The sequence below is a fragment of the Anas acuta genome, chromosome W (genome assembly GCF_963932015.1).
Source record: "Anas acuta chromosome W, bAnaAcu1.1, whole genome shotgun sequence".
Lineage (NCBI taxonomy): Eukaryota > Metazoa > Chordata > Aves > Anseriformes > Anatidae > Anas > Anas acuta.
In genome coordinates, this window is record NC_089016.1 from 16853312 (window position 1) to 16873180 (window position 19869).

General features: G+C 47.7%; 1 long non-coding RNA gene across 1 annotated transcript; it reads left to right on the plus strand.

Annotated features, from left to right (window-relative positions):
• Positions 1–12183: 12183 nt before the first annotated feature.
• LOC137846760 (uncharacterized) lies at positions 12184–12955 on the plus strand. The gene is made up of 3 exons (XR_011090633.1): positions 12184–12330; positions 12459–12511; positions 12903–12955. It is a non-coding gene; the product is annotated as an uncharacterized lncRNA (long non-coding RNA).
• Positions 12956–19869: the final 6914 nt, after the last annotated feature.

Genomic DNA, 19869 nt, shown 5'->3' on the forward strand with positions numbered 1-19869 from the left:
CACCGGGGCATTTACTAAGTCTGTTTTTAAATCCTCAAAGCACTGTTTGTCTGTCCAGCTCCATTTTATTAGCCCTTCCCCAATCAATTTCTGATATAGGAATTTTACTTTACTGCTGTAATTTTCTATCCATTGCCTACAATAACTGAGTAATCCCAGCAACTGCCTTACTTGTTTCTTACTCTTTGGTGCCCGTAGTGACAGGATGCCATTCACCCGTTCAGGATCTAATTTCTTAGTCCCCTTACTTAGCCAATGTCCCAAGTATTTCACCTCTTCTTCAGTGAAGTGTTGTTGCAGGAAGCACGGCCGAAAGCATGACAGATACCAGTATGGTCAGATCATGCTCCATTTTATTGCCCGAATAGCCTAACATTTATAGCGAACTTAACAGGGGAGGATAGTGTCTCACACAAGATTATTGGTCAAAAGCACTCAGACAAACAACTGCAAGAAAACAGCCCCACCTGCAAGAAAACAACCCCCTTGTGATTAGCAGTCATGTAGATCCCGTCCTTGAAGCCAGATGCTGGTAACAATATTTTTCTGAATTCCTCAATTGGGCGATGTGGGAACACTGTCATGGGAACTTCTCATAGTCGTCCTGGTAGCTTGGTTTGCTCAGCTGCAGCAAGCCACGGGATCTTTGCTGTTTCAAAAAATCCCTCAACAAACTGTAACTTGGATTTGGATACTTTTAGTCCCTTTAAGCTTAAAAAGTTCAGTAACCTAATACTTTCTTTCCTCACAGCTTCCTGACTCTCCCCTGCTAACAGGTCATCTACATACTGCACCAGTGTTACTTCTGGGTTTAGTTCATAGGTGCTTAATACGTGCTCCAGGGCCTGCCCGAACAAGTTCGGTGACTCCGTAAATCCCTGCGGAAGCAGGGTCCACCTTAACTGCTGTTTCCCATGGGTCTCAGGATCCTCCCATTCAAAGACAAAGTAATCTCTGCATTCTTCCTTTAAGGGACAAGCCCAAAAGGCATCCTTCAAGTCTATAACACTGTACCATTTCAGTTCTGGGGAAAGCTGGCTCAACAAGGTATACGGATTGGCTACCACTGGGAATCTGGTGACTGTTCTCTTATTTACCTCTCTTAGATCTTGGACTAAACGGTAAGAGCCATCTAACTTCTTAATTGGTAGTATAGGAGTGTTGTGGGGAGACATGCAGGGTTCCAATAACCCTTGCTTCAATAGTCTTTCAATTTCCAGCTGCAACCCCTTTCTACCCTCTTGCTTTACTCGAATGGGGATTTCAGGATTTCTAATGGTAATTTCAAAAGGAGTGATGTCCAATTTCCCCACTGACTCAGGAGTGTACCACACCTCAGGATTGATTTTTGCCTCGTCTTCCACAGTGAGGCAGCTTAACTGCGATTTCTTACTTCTAAAGTGATTCCCAGTTCTACCATTAGATCCCTTCCTAATAGGTTATATTCTGCTTTGGGTACCAGTAAAAAGAATCCTACTATACACCGAGATAGGGTTTCTATTTTTACTCCCTTTATTATCGGGACCTTAAAAGGCTCTCCTTTTGCTCCTATTGCAATTTCTCCAGGGAAAGCAAACACCCCCGGGGCACAGCCTGGACAGTAGATCTTTCTGCCCCTGAGTCCACAAGGAACTCCATTTCTTGGTTCTGAGGACCTAATTTTAGTTTTATCAAGGGCTCCGTTTTCTTATGGGTCCCCAGCAAATAGAGCCCCTGACCCCCCTAATCTTCCTTAAACATCTGCTCATCCTGCATGCGCTTCCTGCAATTCCTCTTCATGTGCCCTTTCTTCTGACAATAGAAACACTCAACCTGCCTCATGTCCCTCAAATCACTCTGACTCCTGTGGGGCTTTTCCCTGGGTTTTGAAATACCCGTTCCCCCTGTACAGGTTGGAGCTGCCTTTTGTCCTTCTCGGACTGCCGCCACCAAAATCTTTGCCTGCCTCTTCTGAATCTCCTCCTCTCTCCGCACGTACACCTTCTGCGCTTCCCTCAGTAATTCATCTAATCCCTTCTCCTGCCAATACTCCAATTTTTCCAATTTCCTTCTAATATCCACCCACGATTTTGCCTCAAACTGAGTTTTCAATAGAGCCTGCCCTACGGGAGTGGCAGGGTCTAATCCCGAATAGAGCTGCAGATTCTTCCGCAGTCTCTCTAGCCACTCAGTGGGGGTTTCATCCTTCCTTTGGTGTTCGCTAAATGCTTTATTAATGTTCTGCCCTCTGGGAACAGATTCCTTAATCCCTTGAACAATTATAGTGCGCAGATCTACCATATGGGTTCTATGTTCATAGTTCTGGTTGTCCCAGTTCGGCCGTTGTAATGGCCATTTGGTGTCTGCGCCAGGACCATGTTGGTGTTGCTGTTCCCAAACTCTCATACCTGCCCTCTGAATCATTTCTCTCTCTTCCATTGTGAATAGTATACCTAGGATTGACTGCAACTCTTCCCAGGTGTATACATTAGGACCCAGGAACTGGTCCAGCCTCTCAGACACTCCCAGGGGATCCTCCAAAAGATTCCCCATATCCTTCTTAAATTCTTTCACATCTGAACTCAGGGGAACCCCATTCCTGGCTGCGGCCCTCCCATAGCTATTTCTCTTAGGGGGTAAAGCCCTCCTTCTGACTGCCCCTTTTTTCTACTTTAACTCCTCGTTACTCTTTGATTTTCCCCAAGGGAACTGAGAGAGTCCGGGTCAGGGTCCAGAGGGTTTGGAAGGTGCGGGGGGGGAAGGAGGAGGGATAGGGTCCGGTGCAGGAGCGGGAGGGACATGGGGAAGAGGGGACAAGGGGGGGTCCTCAGGACTCTTAGTCTTCCTTCTGGGATTCTCTTGACCCTTTTCCTTTAGGGTAAATATGTAAGTCCAGGTATCTGATCTTATCCATAAGCCGGCATATTCGCTTTCCTCTGAACTGAAAGGTTCCTTGGAATTCACATATATATTTAGAGCTTGGCAAACCCAATCCTCAAAGGACCCCAAAACGGGCCAGTATAGGTGATCTCCTCTTATTTGTTTCCCTCCCCACACCTGCATACAGCAATATACCATCTTTTCTCTCATCTTGCCTTGTCTCAAAGGCCAGTCATCCCAGCGGGCAATCATCAACCCTAAGGGACTTTCTGTCGGTATATTGGGCAACCCTACCTTAGGGCCACCCATGGGGTCAGAAGGCTTGCTTTTCTTCTGCCCCATCTTCCAAAGTGCTTCTGTACACTCACACACACGCTCCCCTCGTTCGTGGCCCACGCCCTCGCAGGCAATGGGAACCACACTACAGGAGGGTCTGCACTCACTTCGTTCCCCAGGAGTGTCTCATTTAATCGCACTTTGGGATACCCACCCCGACTGAATGGCACCGCTTATCAATACTCACTCAATCCTGAGTCTTCGTTCGGATCTTCGTGCACAAAAATTATGGGGTACCGTGGGATTCTTTTGCCTGCTTGCCCGAATTTAGGGTTGGGATGTACAGGATTTGGACAAGGGGTCAGTCACCCGAGGGCCATCCAAAGATGGGGTGCCCCCCCCGAGCTCAGATCCCAGACCAAAATGACCTGCATCCGAGTCACGGCACCAATTGTAATAAGTGGTCGGAACCAAAACCACTCTCAGAATAATCTTTATCAAAGCCAAATTTATTAAGCAAACATTCAAGCAGGCAAAACAGCGCTGGGCGGCCGGGGAGTCTCCGCTCCACCAACCCCCTCTCCGTGCGCACCTCACCCCTGTCAGAGTCCCCCTTTTATAGCTTGGTTGTTCTGGGTGTACATGGCATATCCTGGTATGTCCTACGGTTGTGCATACTGTTGCTAGGGGGTCGTCTCGGACCTCCCGGTGGTCGTGAGGCTTAAGGCCATAGTCTTCCTCTGCGTTGCGGGTTGCGATCTTGCTGAGCAAGCACTATACTTGTTCTTATCAGGATGGTCAGCTGGAAACTTTCCAGCTATACAGAGTTGTCACAGTCCCCACAAGCTTCCCCAAAATTTATTACATGTTCTTATCAGGATAGGCCGCTGGAAACTTTCAAGCTATACAGGGTTGTCACAGCCCCCACAAGCTTTCCCACCGGTTTGATTAACAAACTTATTATACAATATTTATTACATTCAGGTAATAAAGGAGAGCATGATCTGACCATACTAGAGTCTGTCGTGTTTTCGGCCGTTCTTCCTGCAACATATGGTGCCCGAACAGGCTGAGACCCGGACATGCTGAGAGACCTGAGAGACGCTGAGAGACTCCGAGCACAGACCCGAATATACAGATCGCGGTGAGACATGGAGATTGACTGATTGATACAGAGATCGCGGTGAGACGCGGGAAAGTGACGTATCGCAGTGAGACGCGGGAAAGTGACGTATCGCAGTGAGACGCGGGACATCCGGGATCGAGTTGCTACGGGAGATCGGAGGTGTCAATGGAAAACGGCAGACGACCCCCACCGTGTGGCGAGTTGGCACATAGCAGAAGGGTGGGGATCACGACCCTGCAGCCCGTCTGACGTAACCATGGAGGAGGAAGCGGCTGTGCAGCTTCTCTCTAGCTTTCTCTCTATGAGAGGCGTATCTTGCAATGTAAAAAAGATCAAATCCTTGGTACACTGGGCCCAGAAGGAGGGTTTTCAAAATGAAATCCCTGTAATTTTTAGCCCAGATGAGTGGCGGCTCGTAGGAGATCGTTTATGGGATACAACCATCACAAGTGGAAAGTTGGATAAAGATCTATGTACGACCTGGCGTGCAGTGCTTAACGCGCTGTGTGGTATGAAGGCCGAACAGCAGGTGGCGATGGCGGCTGCGCAAGCTTTGTCAGCACGGTCCGGGTCTGACAAAACATCAACTACAAAATCCGACAACTCAGGATCACTTCTGCCACAATTGTTTTCATTGGTTCCTGCACCCTCCCCGGGTCGTGGTATGACCTTTTCAATAAAGGAATCAGCGGCAGTCATAACTAAGGGACTATCGGAGCATACTTCCTCAGTTTAGCTACAAGGATACTGTGGGAGACGGTGTCAAATGCTTTACTGAAATCAAGATAGACCACATCTACTGCTTCACCATTATCTATCCACCTAGTTATGTTCTCATACAAGGCTATTGAGTTGGTCAAGCACGGCATCCCCTTGGTGAAGCCATGTTGACTGCCTGTAATGACACGTTTATCTTTGATATGCCTAGAGACAATAATAAATTCTAAAAAGTACAAAGTAAGTGATGCACAAAGGAATTGCTCAACACCTTCTGACTGATATCCATCCCATCCCTGACCAGTGGTTCTCCCCACCCTAGCCAACCACCCCATATTAATTGTTCAGCTTGACATCATATGGTATTGAATATCCCTTTGGCCAACTTTGGTCAGGTGTCCTGGTTCTGTTCCCTCACAGCTCCTTGTGCACCCCTAGTCTTCTCACTGGCAGGACAGTGTTAGAAGCTAAAAAGGCCTTGTCTCTTTGCGAAGCAAAAAGTCATTGCTCTGTAAGTGCTAAAATATCAATGTGTAATTATCATTTTTCCCATCCTCCATCCAAAACACAGCACCACACCAGCTACTAGGAGGAAAAATAACATGGATGCATTTTGAAGTCTCTCACCAAGTAACCTTGTCTTCACAGTGACAGAAATGATGTACAATTTTCATGGTTTTGGCTGGGATAGAGTTAATTTTCTTTGTGGAGGCTCACATGATGATATGTTTTGAATTTTTGATGAAAAAAAATGTTTGTGTGGGGTTTTTGCTTTACTTCTTGAACTGTCTTTCTCTCTACTGATGAATTCTTGCACCTTTACCTTTCCAGTTCTCCCCCATCTTCTTTCCCCCATCCCACATGGGGAGAGTGAGTGAGTGGCTATGTGGTGCTGAGCTGCCTGCCATGGTGAAACCACAACAGCAGTCTTCCTTCATTCTTCTTATTTCTTAAGAAGAAAACTAAATTTTCTTAAGATTAGAAAACATTGTTCCTCTCCTTAGTCTCTTAAATGGCCAAGGTCAATATCAACAAAGTTAACTAGTAGGTCTGCAGCAACCCATGCAGAAATCAAAGCCTCTGTCAATAGTACAACTGTCTGTAGTAAAACTTTCTGCTGTATAGGATTAAATAGGAAGGGAAACCTGCACCACATTAAAAGCCCTTCTGTGTGCACTGAAGGTAGCAGCAGGTTCCAAAAAATACAACTGCACAATTTAATTGCCATCATTGTTGTGCATCTCAAACAAATTTGCAAGGCTATTTGACTCAATAAGATACTAAGTGAAATTGTAAAGAATACATGAAGTCATTTTACTGAGGCTGAGCTTAAAATAATTTACACTGATTAAAGTTAGTTTTAGAAGTTCCACTTAGTGCTTTGGTTTGCATTTAAAAACAGAGATCTATAATTATAATGTAATGTAATTTTAGCAGTAATGAGTAAAGTTGGAAAAGTTGCCCTTTTTTGTGTAAGAAAAGTGACTGAAGTTCAGCTAGTTTCTCAGCCAGAAGTTAACATGTCTTATTAGACTTCAACTTTGTCATACAGAGTTTTCCTACTCGCTACAGTTGTTGAGATGAATCATAGAATCATAGTATCTTTTAGGTTGGAAAAGACCTCTAAAATCATCTAGTACAATTGTTAACCTAGCACTGCCAATTCTACCATAAACCTTATTCCTAAAAACTACATCTACACATCTTTTGAATACCTCCAGGGATTATGACTCAAACACTTGCCTGGGCAGCCTGTTCCAATGCCTTACAACTCTTTAAGTGAAGAAATTTCTCCTAATATCAAACCTAAACCTTCCTTGTTGAAATTTGGGGCCACTTCCTCTTGTCCTATTGATTGTTGCTTGGGAGAAGAGAATGACCCCCCACCCTGCTACAACCTCCTTTAAGGTAGTTGTAGGGAGCAATAAGGTCTCCCCTGAGACTCCTTTCATCTAGGCTAAACAACACCAGTTCCCTCCGATGCTCCTCATAAGGCTTCTTCACCAGCTTTGTTGCCTTTCTTTGGACACACTCCAGCACCTCAATGTCCTTCTTGTAGTGAGGGTCCCAAAAGTGAATGCAGTATTTGAGTTCTGGCCTCATCAGAGTCAAGTACAGAGGGACAATCACTTCCCTAATCCTGCTGGCCACACTGTTTCTGATACAACCTAGGATGCTGTTGGCCTTCTTGGCTACCTGAGCACACTGTTGGCCTATATTTAGCCAGCTATCAACCAATACCCCCAGTTTCCTTTCCACCACACAGCTTTCCTGCCACTCTTCTCCCAGACTGTAGCATTGCATGGGGTTGTTGTGCCCCAAGTGCAGAACCCAGAAATTCACCTTGTTGAACCTCATACACTTGGCCTCGGCCCACCAGTCCAGCCTATCCAGATCCCTTTGTAGAGCCCTCCTACCCCCAAGCAGATCAACACTCTCACCCAACTTTCTGTCATCTCCCAACTTACTGAGTGTTCACCAAATCCCCTCATCCAGACAACTGATAAAGATATTAAAGTGAACTGGCCCCAGTACTGATCCCAGGGGGACACCTCTTGAATGGCTTCCAACCTAATTTAGCTCCATTCATAACAGCAGTAGCCAGACTGAGCTCAAGCTGGGCTTTGGTCCTTCTAATTTTCTTTCTGCACAGCCTCATGATATCTTTGTAGTCCTCCTGAGTGTCCTGCCCCTTCTGCCAAAGGTCATAAAACCTGTTTTTCTTCCTGAGATCTAGCCATAACTCTCTCTGTTCAGACAGGTCATGCCAACAGGTCATTTCAGCACATGGGGACTGCCTGTTCCTTTGTCTTCAGGATTTCTTTCTCAAAGAGTGTCAAGCCTTCCTGGACTCCTCTTCCCTTCAGGACTTCCTCCCAAGGGACTCCACCAACCAGTCTCCTAATAAGGCCAAAATCTGCCCTCCAGAAGTCCAAGGTGGCAGTTCTGCTAACTCTTCTCCTTACTTTTCCAAGAATCAAAAAGTCTTTTAATTGATGATAGGTATGCCCAAGTTAGCCTCCAGCTTTCACATCACCAACAAGTCCTTATCTAATCACATGCAAAAGGTAGAGTGAGGCACCTTCCCTAGTTGGCTTACTCACCATCTGTTTCAGGAAGTTATCTTCCACACACTCCAGAAACTTCCTAGATTGTTTCCTCTCTGGTGTGTTGTATTTCCAGCAGACATCTGGTGTGTTGATGTCCCCCACAAGAACAAGGGCTAGCAAATGTGAAATTTCTCCCAGCTGCTTAGAGACTCTTTCGTTTTCCTCTTCAAATGATGAAGCCGAACGTCTCCCTAGAAATATTCTTTTTTTTTTCATGAAGATTTTCTCAGTTGTAGTATTATAGAGTTTTACGAATTCAAATGTAATTAAATATGTAGTTCTATTTAAATGAGTGTCGTTGTTTAAGCTGGCAGACATCTAAGCACCATACAGCTGTTCATAAGTTCCCCCCTGTTCAGTGGAATGGGGGCGAAAACTTAATAGAAAAGAGCAAGAACTCATGGTCTGAAATAAGCACAATTTAATAAGAAGAAAGAAAGGAAAAATGAGAATGAGAAGGAGAAGGGGAAGAGGAAGGAGAAGGAGAAGGAGAAGGAGAAGGAGAAGGAGAAGGAGAAGGAGAAGGAGAAGGAGAAGGAGAAGGAGAAGGAGAAGGAGAAGGAGAAGGAGAAGGAGAAGAAAGAAAGTGATGTAATAAATGGTTAAGTCCCAAATAGGGTTACAATCAAAGTTTACAATTTATTAAACAAATAGAGGTAAGCAAACAGCGCTGGGTGTGCCGGGAGTCTCTGCTCCACCAAGACGCACACCAGTGTAGTGGGTTTACGTGGCAAGGTTTTGATAGCAGGGGGCCATAGGGGTGGTTTCTGTGAGAAAGATCTAGAAGCTGCCCCATGTTTGGGAAGGGCCCCATTGTTTTCCAGAGCTGAGCCAATAAGCGATGTTGTTTTGCGCCTCTGTGAGAGCATATTTAAGACGGGGAAAAAAAACACTGCGCCACACAGCAGCTGGGAGAGTGAGAAAGGGCCTTGCAGGCACCAAGGTCAGTGTAGAAGGAGGGGGAGAGGTGCTCCAGGTGCCGGAGCAGAAGTCCCCTGCGGCCTGTGGTGAGGACCATGGTGAAGCAGGATGTCCCCCTGCAGCCCATGGAGTACCACGGTGGAGCAGGGTTCCACGCTGCAGCCTGTGGAGGAGACCACGGTGGAGCAGGTGGCCCTGCACCGATGGAGGCTGCCGCCTGTGGAAGACCCCTGCCGGAGCAGATTCTGGGCCAGACCTGTAGCCCGTGGAGAGGAGACCACGCAGGAGCAGGTGACCTGGCAGGAACTGCTGCCCGTGGGGGAGCCAGGTTGGAGCAGTTTTCTCCTGAGGCATGGACCCCATGGTATGGACACATATCTGGAGAAGTTCTGGAAGAGCTGCTGCTTGTGGGAAGCCCACGCCAGATCAGTTCGTCAAGGACTGTATCCCGTGGGAGAGACCCCACAGCACAGGGGACGAGAGTGACTGAGAAGGAGCGGCAGAGAAGAAGTGCTGTAGATTGACCATAACCCCCATTCCCCCATTCCCCTGTGCCACTCGGGGGGAGGAGGTGGAAGAGGGTGGATGGGGGGGAAGGTGCTTTTGGTTTCTTTCCTTTGTTTCTCACTTCTCTCGCTTGTTAGTAATGAGCAATAAATCTTACTATCTTCTTATGCTGAGTCTGCTTTGCCCGTTACAATAATTATTGCGTGATTTTCCCGTCCTTATCTCAACCCTTGAGCCCTTTTCACATATTTTTTCCCCATTCCTCTTTGAGGAGAGGGAGTGAGAGAGCGGCTGTGGTGGAGCTCGGCTGCCCGCTCGAGCGGAACCACGACAACCAGTTAGATCAAGCGGCTGGTTTTTATGCTCCTAGGCTCCTACATATTCATTATTACTTCTAGAAAAGGCAGGGTTATTATAATTAGATCCCGGAATCCGAACCCTCCTACTGGTGCATGCGTATCAGTCTCCGGTGCTCCCTTTGGGGGTCTCTGGGGGTCTCTCGTGCTGAAGGCTCATAGCCATCCTCCCAGGCTTTTTTTCTTGTCCATCTTGGCCAGTTGTCAGTGACTTGTGCTGCGTCCCCTGCAAGCTTTGTCTTTTAGTTGTCCTTCGGCTTTCCCCTTCTCCTTAAGCTCCTGGCCAGATATCAGAGACTTGCATAGTGTCCCATGCAATAGTCATAATAGTTAGCAGTTATTCTGAAACCCCTTTGTTCTCTTATCACCTATTGACACGAAATGCTAAAACATTCCTTTGCAAGATACAATAATTATATACATTAACCACTCTGTTTTTCATAGACTTGTGGTTATACAAGGGTATGTATGACAGAAGGTCACATTCATCATACCATGCGGCCCTAGCATTGTTCCATATTGACACGAATCAGATGAACACATTTCATAATGAGAAGGAAAAAAATCAAAACAAACCAATAACAACAAAAAGAACAAAAAAAGCAAATGATGCACAATGCAGTTGCTCAACACCAGCTCACCAATGTCCATTCCATCCTCGAGCAAGGGAAGCTTCTCCTGGCCAACTCCCCCATTTTTATTGTACAACATGACACATTGTAAGGGACATCCCTTTGGCCATTTTCGGTCAACTGTCCTGTTTCTGTACCCTCCCAGCTCCTCGTGCACCCCCATCCTCCATACAGACAGGGCAGCATGAGAAGCTGAGAAGGCCTTGGCTCTGTATAAGCACAGCTCAGAAACAAGTAAATATCAGCATGTTATCACTATTATTCTCATTCTAAATCCAAAAAACAGCACTATACTAGCTACTAGGAGGAAAATGAACTCTATCCCAGGCAAAGTCAGGACACCCAGTTTAACTGTTCTCCTTATGTAGTGGAATAAGAGATATGATGATCAAAGGGGTCTTAATGGACTGTTCTGGGGAAAGAAAGAGGAATGGCTACAGTAGCTCTTAGGTTGGATACGTTTGGAAGTGAACATTCCTATGACCTTCAGCCAGAAAGGTTTGATTTCTGTAACAGAGGTCTTGGAGCACTCAAACTGTATCTACTCTTGATGAAACTGAAGCACGGAGTGTAAGCGCACCCTGTTCACCAGATGAGGTACTCAGCCATGAGACCAAAATAAAACTGTTCTGAAATCACATCATCATAAACTCAGGAAGTAGACAGTAGCACCATCTGATTTTCCTGCACAAGCTTGATGCTATTGTACCTTGCTGTCAAATGTACTTGGTGCCACTGTGAGGGCGGTTCAGGCTCGGTCACCTTCAGGCTGCTTGAGGCTGGGTCACCAGGCTAATAGAAGGAGCAGGGGGTATTTTGTAGTGTGAGTGCGTGTGCCAGGCAGGACAGTTCCCTTCTGTTCATCTGTCTTGTAGTGTTGCTTCTGCAGCGTGTGTTCTGAGTTATGCTCTCCTCAGGTCTTAATATCCTTAATTTTTGCACTGGACTGACTAGACAGGCAACTTGGTAGCCACACCAAAAGTCCTAAATGCTTGTTTTGTCATCGTGGGTCTGATCCGAGCACTTCTTGTCTTGCAGTCACTGCTTAAAGTGCAGATCTGTTTCCCATCTTGTGCATCATATTCGGTTTCAGATCGCATCTGTTTCCATCCTCACTCTTGCAGAAGTCATCTGGGTCGCATCAGGAGGTCTTGCTTGGGAATTCATTTCCTAAGTGTTTTCTTAAGGGGTCTGCACTCCGCATACTTCTGGTCTCTTGTCTTAAAGGCAGGCTTTTTATGCCTCCATCATCCCAGTTCTGGCAGTTGCTTCCAGTCGCATGTCGTGACATTTGAGTCTCTCCTTGGGTCTGCTGCAGAGCACCTGTTCTGACTTGCTGTTGCCATAGGGCTTCCCTCTGGGAGTCACTTCTTCTTGTGCCTTGTGTTCTGTGTCTTGTTGGTAATGTTTGTAGCATCCCTGTGTGTTTGGTCTGGAGCTGTCCTGCCTGGCAGTTAGTGACGATAGCTAACGTGGCAGTCCATACTAATACATTGTCTGGACTGCTTTGGCAAAGACATCCAGTCTGCCTCTGGGCACGTACTGAAGGGCAGCTGGCACAGAGTCATCTCTGTGGTGTTTGCAGATGTGGAGGGGGAGACTCGAGCTGCTTGCAAGCAGCTGTTTGCATAGTGCTTGAACAGTGTGCTGGAGGAGGTCTGTTGAATCTTGAAAGCTTACAGACATGGGGTTCTGAAACTTTTATTTCTTTCCCCTCCCCAGTGGAGTGTAAACCTTAGGAGGAACTGGTCACAGGAAAGAGCTCCTTCTGTAAATGTCCAGCAACTCGATAGGCAACTCGGTGACTGGCTTGATCTACTTTTCAGGTGCTGAGGCAAGGGGGCTGCTGTTTTGAAATGATAAAATTAGAAATGGGGCCCCTCGTGTTGTTGAGGGGTGGGTGCTAATGCTGGCAGATGAATGATTATCTTCTGACTGTTTTCATTTGTTAAAGCTGAAATGCAGTGTACACCACAGGACTTCACGACCAGAGCTGCTTTTGGCAAGGTGAGCGATAAACAGATGTAGCAGTTAATTTAGGGGTGTGGTTGTCACTGCAGTTACTTAACTACACAAAATGCAGTAAAAATCCTGTTTATATTTCAGAGGCGTTGTAGCTGGCCTAAGAGAGCAGATGGACACATCTGCCTTGAGGGCAGGTGAGGGGGCAGAGGTGAGGGAGCAGATGAGAGTAACTGTCCTAGCTGTGCTGTGGCTTTGGATGCTGCCTCGGCCTATGCTTTTCTTTTTCTTTTGCAGGTGTCTCGCACAGGCTCAGAGGGGCCAAGCTGCACTCTGAAGAGCAGCACAAGAAGGGAGGGCTGGTCGCGAGCTGGGTTGGAGCAGAATGGCCAAGTAGCACAATGTGACTGCGAAGGGTAGACATCTTGCTTTGCAGGTGCCATGGCAGGCTCTCCACAGAAGTGGCTGAGGATTTGAGAAGAGGTTACATGTTGCAGGAAGACCGGCTGAAGTCATGACACACCCCAATATGGTGTGGTGGTTTTACTGTGCTGGGCAGCTTAACACCACAACCGCTCTCTCACTCCCCCTCTTTAGATGAGGAGGGGGAGAAGTAAAGCAAAGAACAACTCACGGGTTGAGATAAGGATAATTTAATTAAAGGGAAATAATAATAATAATTAAAGAAAGATTATTATGAACTAAACAATTTAACTAAAGGGAAATAAAAAGGGAAAGGGGAAAAGGGAGGGAGAAAGGGAAAATAAAAAAAATGGAGGAAAAGAAACAAATAAAACAACTAAAGGCTATGTGGAAGTGCAGAGGAAAGAAATTACTCTCTACTTCCCACAAATGAGCGATGATTGACCACGTCCTTGAAGCAAGGCCTCAATGCACGCAGCCGGTGTTCGAGAGGAGTACCGACGTTTTCCAAACAAGAGCCCACCCCTCCCCTCTTCTTCCTGTTTCCACCTTTTATTGCTGAGTGTGACATCATATGATAGGGAATATCCCTTTGGTTGATTTAGGTCAGCTGCCCTAGTGATGTTTCTCTTCTCACTTTTTGCCCACCTCCTAGGAGGGTTAGAGAGAGGCCCAATGCTGTGCCACTGCTGCTCAGCAGTAGACACAACACTGGTGTGATACCACTGCTGTTCCAACTACAAGTGCAGGGTACAGCACTGTATGGGCTGCTGCTGGGAAAGTTAACATTCCAGCCACATCCAGTACAACCTCCATCCCTTATTCCATAACATTTGTGTCATCTCCTTGAGGCACACACTTGATATCCCCATTCTTTTGCATGACCCAGCAGGTATACCCTGATCCTTGGGCAAAGACAATCCCACGAGTGGGTTTGCCTTTTCCCGAGGCAGGAGCAACCCACACTGCCTTCCCCATCCACCTTCCTACATGCACTACGGGAACTTTAGCTCCTTTCACAGTGTGTAGGGGTTTTGTTTCGGCAGGACCAGCACGGCTGTCAGACCCCCTATTGTTAACTAGCCAAGTGGCTTCTGGTATATTTGTGTCCCATTGTTTCCACGTCCCAGCACCTAATGCTCGTAACATAGTCTTTAACAGTCCATTGTACCTCTCAACCTTCCCAGAGGCTTGTGGGTGATAAGGGATGTGGTACACCCACTCAATACCATGCCTCTTGGCTCAGGAGGTAACAAGATTGTTTCGGAAATGACTCCCATTGTCAGACTCAATTCTCTCTGGTGTACCATGACGCCACAATACTTGTCTTTCCAGGCCCAAGGTAGTGTTTCAGGCTGTGGCGTGGTTTACGGGGTATGTTTCCAGCCACCCAGTAGTTGCTTCTACCATGGTGAGTATGTACCGTTTGCCTTGGCGGGTTTTTGGAAGTGGTCCGATATAGTCAATTTGCCAGGCCTCACCATATTGAAACCCTAGCCATCTCCCCCTGTTCCAGGGAGATTTTACCTTCATGGCTTTCTTGATTGCAGCACAGGTCTCACACTCATGGGTAACCTGTGTGATGGCCTCAATGGTCAAGTCCACCCCTCGATCACGAGCCCATCTGTAAGTGGCATCCCTCCCCAGATGTCCTGATGTTTCATGGGCCCATCGAGCTACAAACAGCTCACCCTTACGTTCCCAGTCTAGGTCCACCTGAGCCACTTCAATTTTCGAAGCTCGATCCACTTCTTCGTTGTTCCGATGTTCTACAGTAGCGCGACTCTTGGGCATGTGGGCATCTACATGACATACTTTTACATCCAGGTTTTCTACCCGGGCAGCAATATCTTGCCACAGGGTAGCAGCCCAGATAGGTTTACCTCTGCGCTGCCAGTTGCTCTCTTTCCATTGCTGTAACCACCCCCACAGAGCATTTGCCACCATCCATGAGTCAGTGTAAAGATACAATGCTGGCCATTTTTGTTTTTCGGCGATATCTAGGGCTAGTTGTATGGCTTTCACTTCTGCATACTGACTCGACTCGCTTTCCCCTTCCATGGCCTCCACAACTCGTCATGTGGGACTCCACACAGCAGCTTTCCTTTTCCGATGGCTCCCTATCACACGGCAGGATCTGTCAGTAAACAACGCATACTGCTTTCTGTCTTCTGGCAACTCATTGTATGGTGGTGCCTCTTCAGCATGGGTTACCTCTTCTGTTGGTACTCCGAAATCTCTGCCTTCTGGCCAGTCCATAATCTCTTCCAGGATTCCTGGGCAATTAGGTTTTCCCATTCGAGCCCGCTGTGTAATTAACGCTATCCACTTACTCCACGTAGCATCAGTTGCATGGTGTGCAGTGGGAATTTTCTCTTTGAACATCCAATGTAACACAGGTAGCCGCGGTGCCAAGAGGAGCTGTGCTTTTGCGCCCACAACTTCTGAAGCAGCTCGAACGCCCTCATATGCTTTGAGTATCTCTTTTTCAGTTGGGGTGTAATTGGCTTCTGATCCTCGATAGCCCCGACTCCAGAAGCCCAGAGGTCGACCTCGAGTTTCTTCTGGGGTTTTCTGCCAGAGGCTCCAGGGGGGCCATGCACCCCAGCTGCAGTGTACAGTATGTTTTGCACAGCTGGTCCGGTACGGACAGGCCCAAGGGCTACTGCACGAGCTGTGTCTTGTTTGATTCGTTCAAAGGCCTTTTGTTGCTTGGGGCCCCACTCAAAATAGTTTCTCTTTCGAGTCACTTGAAGGACTCACAAGCTGACTATAGCCTGGCACATGCATTCTCCAGACTCCCACGAGGCCTAGGAAAGCTTGCATTTCTTTTTTGCTAGTTGGCGGAGACATTGCTGTTATTTTATTGATCACATCCTTAGGAATGTGGCGACGTCCATCCTGCCATTTTACCCCCAAGAACTGGATTTCCTGTGCAGGCCCCTTGACCTTGCTCTGTTTAATGGCAAAACCAGCTTTCAGGAGAATTTGGATTACTTTCTTCCCTTTCTCAAAAACTTCTTCTGCTGTGTTGCCCCACACGAGGATGTCATCGATGTACTGAAGGTGCTCAGGAGCTCCCCCTTGCTCCAGTGCAGACTGGATCAGTCCATGGCAAATGGTAGGGCTGTGTTTCCACCCCTGGGGCAGCCGATTCCAGGTGTATTGGATGCCCCTCCAAGTGAAAGCAAACTGTGGCCTGCATGCTGCTGCAAAGGGATGAAGAAAAATGCATTAGCAATATCAATTGTGGCGTACCACTTGGCTGCCTTTGACTCTAGTTCGTACTGAAGTTCTACCATGTCCGGCACTGCAGCACTCAGTGGTGGCGTGACTTCATTCAGGCCTCGATAGTCCACTGTTAGCCTCCAATCGCCATCAGACTTTCACACTGTCCATATAGGACTATTAAAGGGTGAGCGAGTCTTGCTGATTACTCCTTGACTCTCCAGTCAGTGAACCAACTCATGGATGGGAATCAGGGAGTCTCGGTTGGTGCGATATTGCTGTCAGTGCACCGTTGTAGTAACAATTGGTACCTGTTGTTCTTCAACCTTCAGCAATCCTACAACGGAAGGGACTTCTGAAAGGCCAGGCAGGGTAGACAGCTGCCTAATCTTCTCTGTGCTCAAAGCAGCTATGCCAAAAGCCCACCGGTACCCTTTTGGATCCTTGAAGTACCCTCTCTTGAGGTAGTCTATGCCAAGGATACACGGAGCCTCTGGGCCAGTCACAATGGGATGCTTTTGCCACTCATTCCCAGTTAGACTCACTTCAGCTTCCAGTAAAGTTAGTTGTTGGGATCCCCCTGTCGCCCCAGAGATACAGATGAGTTCTGTCCCTTGGTAGCCTGATGGCATTAAGGTACATTGTGCGCCAGTGTCCACTAAAGCTTTGTATTCTTTTGGTTCCGATGTGCCAGGCCATCGGATCCACACAGTCCAATAAATCCGGTTATCCCTCTCCTCTACCTGGCCAGAGGCAGGGCCCCTCTAGTCCTGGTTGGAGCGTCTGCCACTTAATTCTTGCAAATGAGAAGCAGAGGTCTCTTCATCAGGGTCAAGAATAACATCAGCCCTTCTATTGTCTCTGGGGAACTGCCCAACAGAAAATGAAACAGCGGTTTTCTTAGGAGCCCCTCTTCTTGCTGCTGTATTTCCTTTCAGTTCACGTACCCGAGCAGCTAGGGTTGAAGTAGGTACACCATCCCATTTCCTCATATCTTCCCCATGGTCACGCAGATAAAACCACAAGGTGCCGTGTGGTGTGTGTCTTGGGTACTCTCGAGCAGGAAAGTACTAATTTTTAGTGTCTGAAATATCACTCCGTCTGGATGATGATGGATATGCTCGTTCCACGAGCTGGTCAAGTCTTTCACAGAATCACAGAATCACAGAATTTTTCTAGGTTGGAAGAGACCTCAAGATCATCGAGTCCAACCTCTGACCTAAAACTAACAGTCCCCACTAAACCATATCCCTAAGCTCTACATCTAAACGTCTTTTGAAGACTTCCAGGGATGGTGACTCCACCACCTCCCTGGGCAGCCCGTTCCAATGCCTCACAACCCTTTCAGTAAAGAAATTCTTCCTAACATCTAACCTAAAACTCCCCTGGCGTAACTTTAGCCCATTCCCCCTCGTCCTGTCACCAGGCACATGGGAGAACAGGCCAACCCCCACCTCGCTACAGCCTCCTTTAATGTACTTATACAGAGCAAACTTTTATACTTTCAGACAGTTTTTCCACAGCTGAGACACAGGACTGTAGTGGAGCGGAGAGATTGTCTTCATATTTTTGAAGCTGGCAGGACAGATTATACACTGTTGGTCCCATCCCCTCATCCCACTGAATTACTGCCAGCGTACTGGCATGTGCTGATGGTGCACTCCGCGCAAACGTACGCCCCATGGATGTTGTGCACTGGACTTCATCGGGATCTTGAGGTGTCTGGGCATTATCCAAATCACTATAAATCACCTCCAGCACAGATAATTCCCGAAGATGCTAGAGACCTTTCTCCATAGTGGCCCACTTGCCTACTCGATATACAATATCTTCCTTATGGGCATACCTTTCTTTCACAGCTGCCAGGAGTTGCCTCCAGAGGCTGTTGAGGGAGCTTTGAAACAGCAAGGAGGCCATGACTTGCTGCAGCTGTCCCTGCAGGCTATTCGGGTAATAAAGGGAGAGCATGACTTGACCATACTGGTGTCTGTCATGTTTTCAGCTGTCCTTCCTGCAACAAATGGTGCCCGAACATGGTGATACCCGGTGAGACGCGGAGAGGCACAGAGAGACACTAGACACGGAGAGACACAGAGAGACCTGAGACGCAGAGAGACCCATAGAGACACGGGACACAGAGAGATGCGGAGAGACACGGAACGTGGAGAGACTTGGAGAGACACAGAGAGCCTCCGAGAGATGCAGAGAGACTAGGAACAGAGATGCGGTAACACGCGGGACGCAGAGAGACTCAAAGCACAGACCCGGATAGATGGAGACAGACGCGGTGAGATGTGGAGTAGTGTCACGGTGAGACGTGGAGTAGTGTCACGGTGAGACGCAGAATAGTGTCGCAGTGAGACGCGGAATACTGTCACGGTGAGATGCGGAGTAGTGACGTGGAGAGACGTGGGACATTCAGGGCTGAGTTCTACGGGAGATCGGAGGTGTCAGTGAAGTCGGCAGATGAGTGTTGCTGTGAGGCAATTTGGCACACAGCAGTGAGGTGGAGATCACGACCCTGCAGCTCATCCGACGTAACCACGGAGGAGGAAGCAGCTATCCAGCTTCTCTCTAGTATTCTCTCTAAGACAGGTGTATCTTGCAATGTAAAAAAGATCAAATCCTTGGAGCACTGGGCTCAGAAGGAGGGTTGTCTGAAGGAAATCCCTCTAATGTTTAGCCCAGATGAGTGGCGGCACGTAGCAGATCGTTTATGGGATAAAGCCATCTCAAGTGGAAAGCTGGATAAAGATGTAAGTGGGACATGGCGCACAGTGATTAATGCACTGTGCGGTATGAAAACCAAACAGCAGCTGCCGATGGTGCCGGCGCAAGCTTTGTCAGTACCATCTGCAACTGACAGAATGCCGAGTACAAAACCTGAGACCTCAGGAACGCGGCTGGCACGATTCTTTTTGTCGTTTCCTACACCCATCCCGGTTTGGGGTATGACCTCTCCAATAAAGGAAACAGCAGGAGAAATAACTAAGGGACTATCAGAGCAGAGTGCTGATGGGGACTGGGGGTTGCCCTCCCCACCCCCCGCACCAGAAAATCTTGATGCAGCTGTGCTGTCAGCATCTGTGCCGCTGCCAGGCAGCAATAAATCCACTCGCGATGCTTCGCCAATGACAGGTGCAGCAGCAGATTACAAAAATCAACGTTCAGTGGAGGAGCTGTTCCAAGAACTGCTAGAGAAATTGGGAAACTTAAAAATTACGGATTCAGAGGAGCTTCCTCTCTCGTCTGCCCCACCGGAGCCAACTCCTTCATTATCTGTCGCTACAACAGCGTCGGCACCAAGGAGGGGCAGGTGCTCCGATGTCATACGTGATGCCATCATAGAAGGACATTGGCATGCTACATCCTTGGCCTGCCCTATCTCTGCTTTCTCAGAACACACTGAAGCTCATGTCTGACCCATCAAGCTGGAATCTCTCTGCAGAGAAAGGCATATTTTCAACCATAAGCTCTGAACACAGGTTAGGGTGCTCTGATCCTGTGTCTCTGGACCCTCCAGCTGAGCATTTGACTTTCCAGTCTTCACTAGAGGGAAACCATTGCACTGTGAGCACCTTGCAACAAGTGTCTTTGGACGGAGCCGGCTCCTCTGATGATCTGAGTGCCAGGTTCCGTTCCCACCACCTGGATTCCAATTCCTCAGGAGAAATAATGAGCATGCTTGAGGGCACCCTCCAGACTACTGGGCCACCCCTGGCCATGTCAACATTGGCTGTTACAGCAGGTTC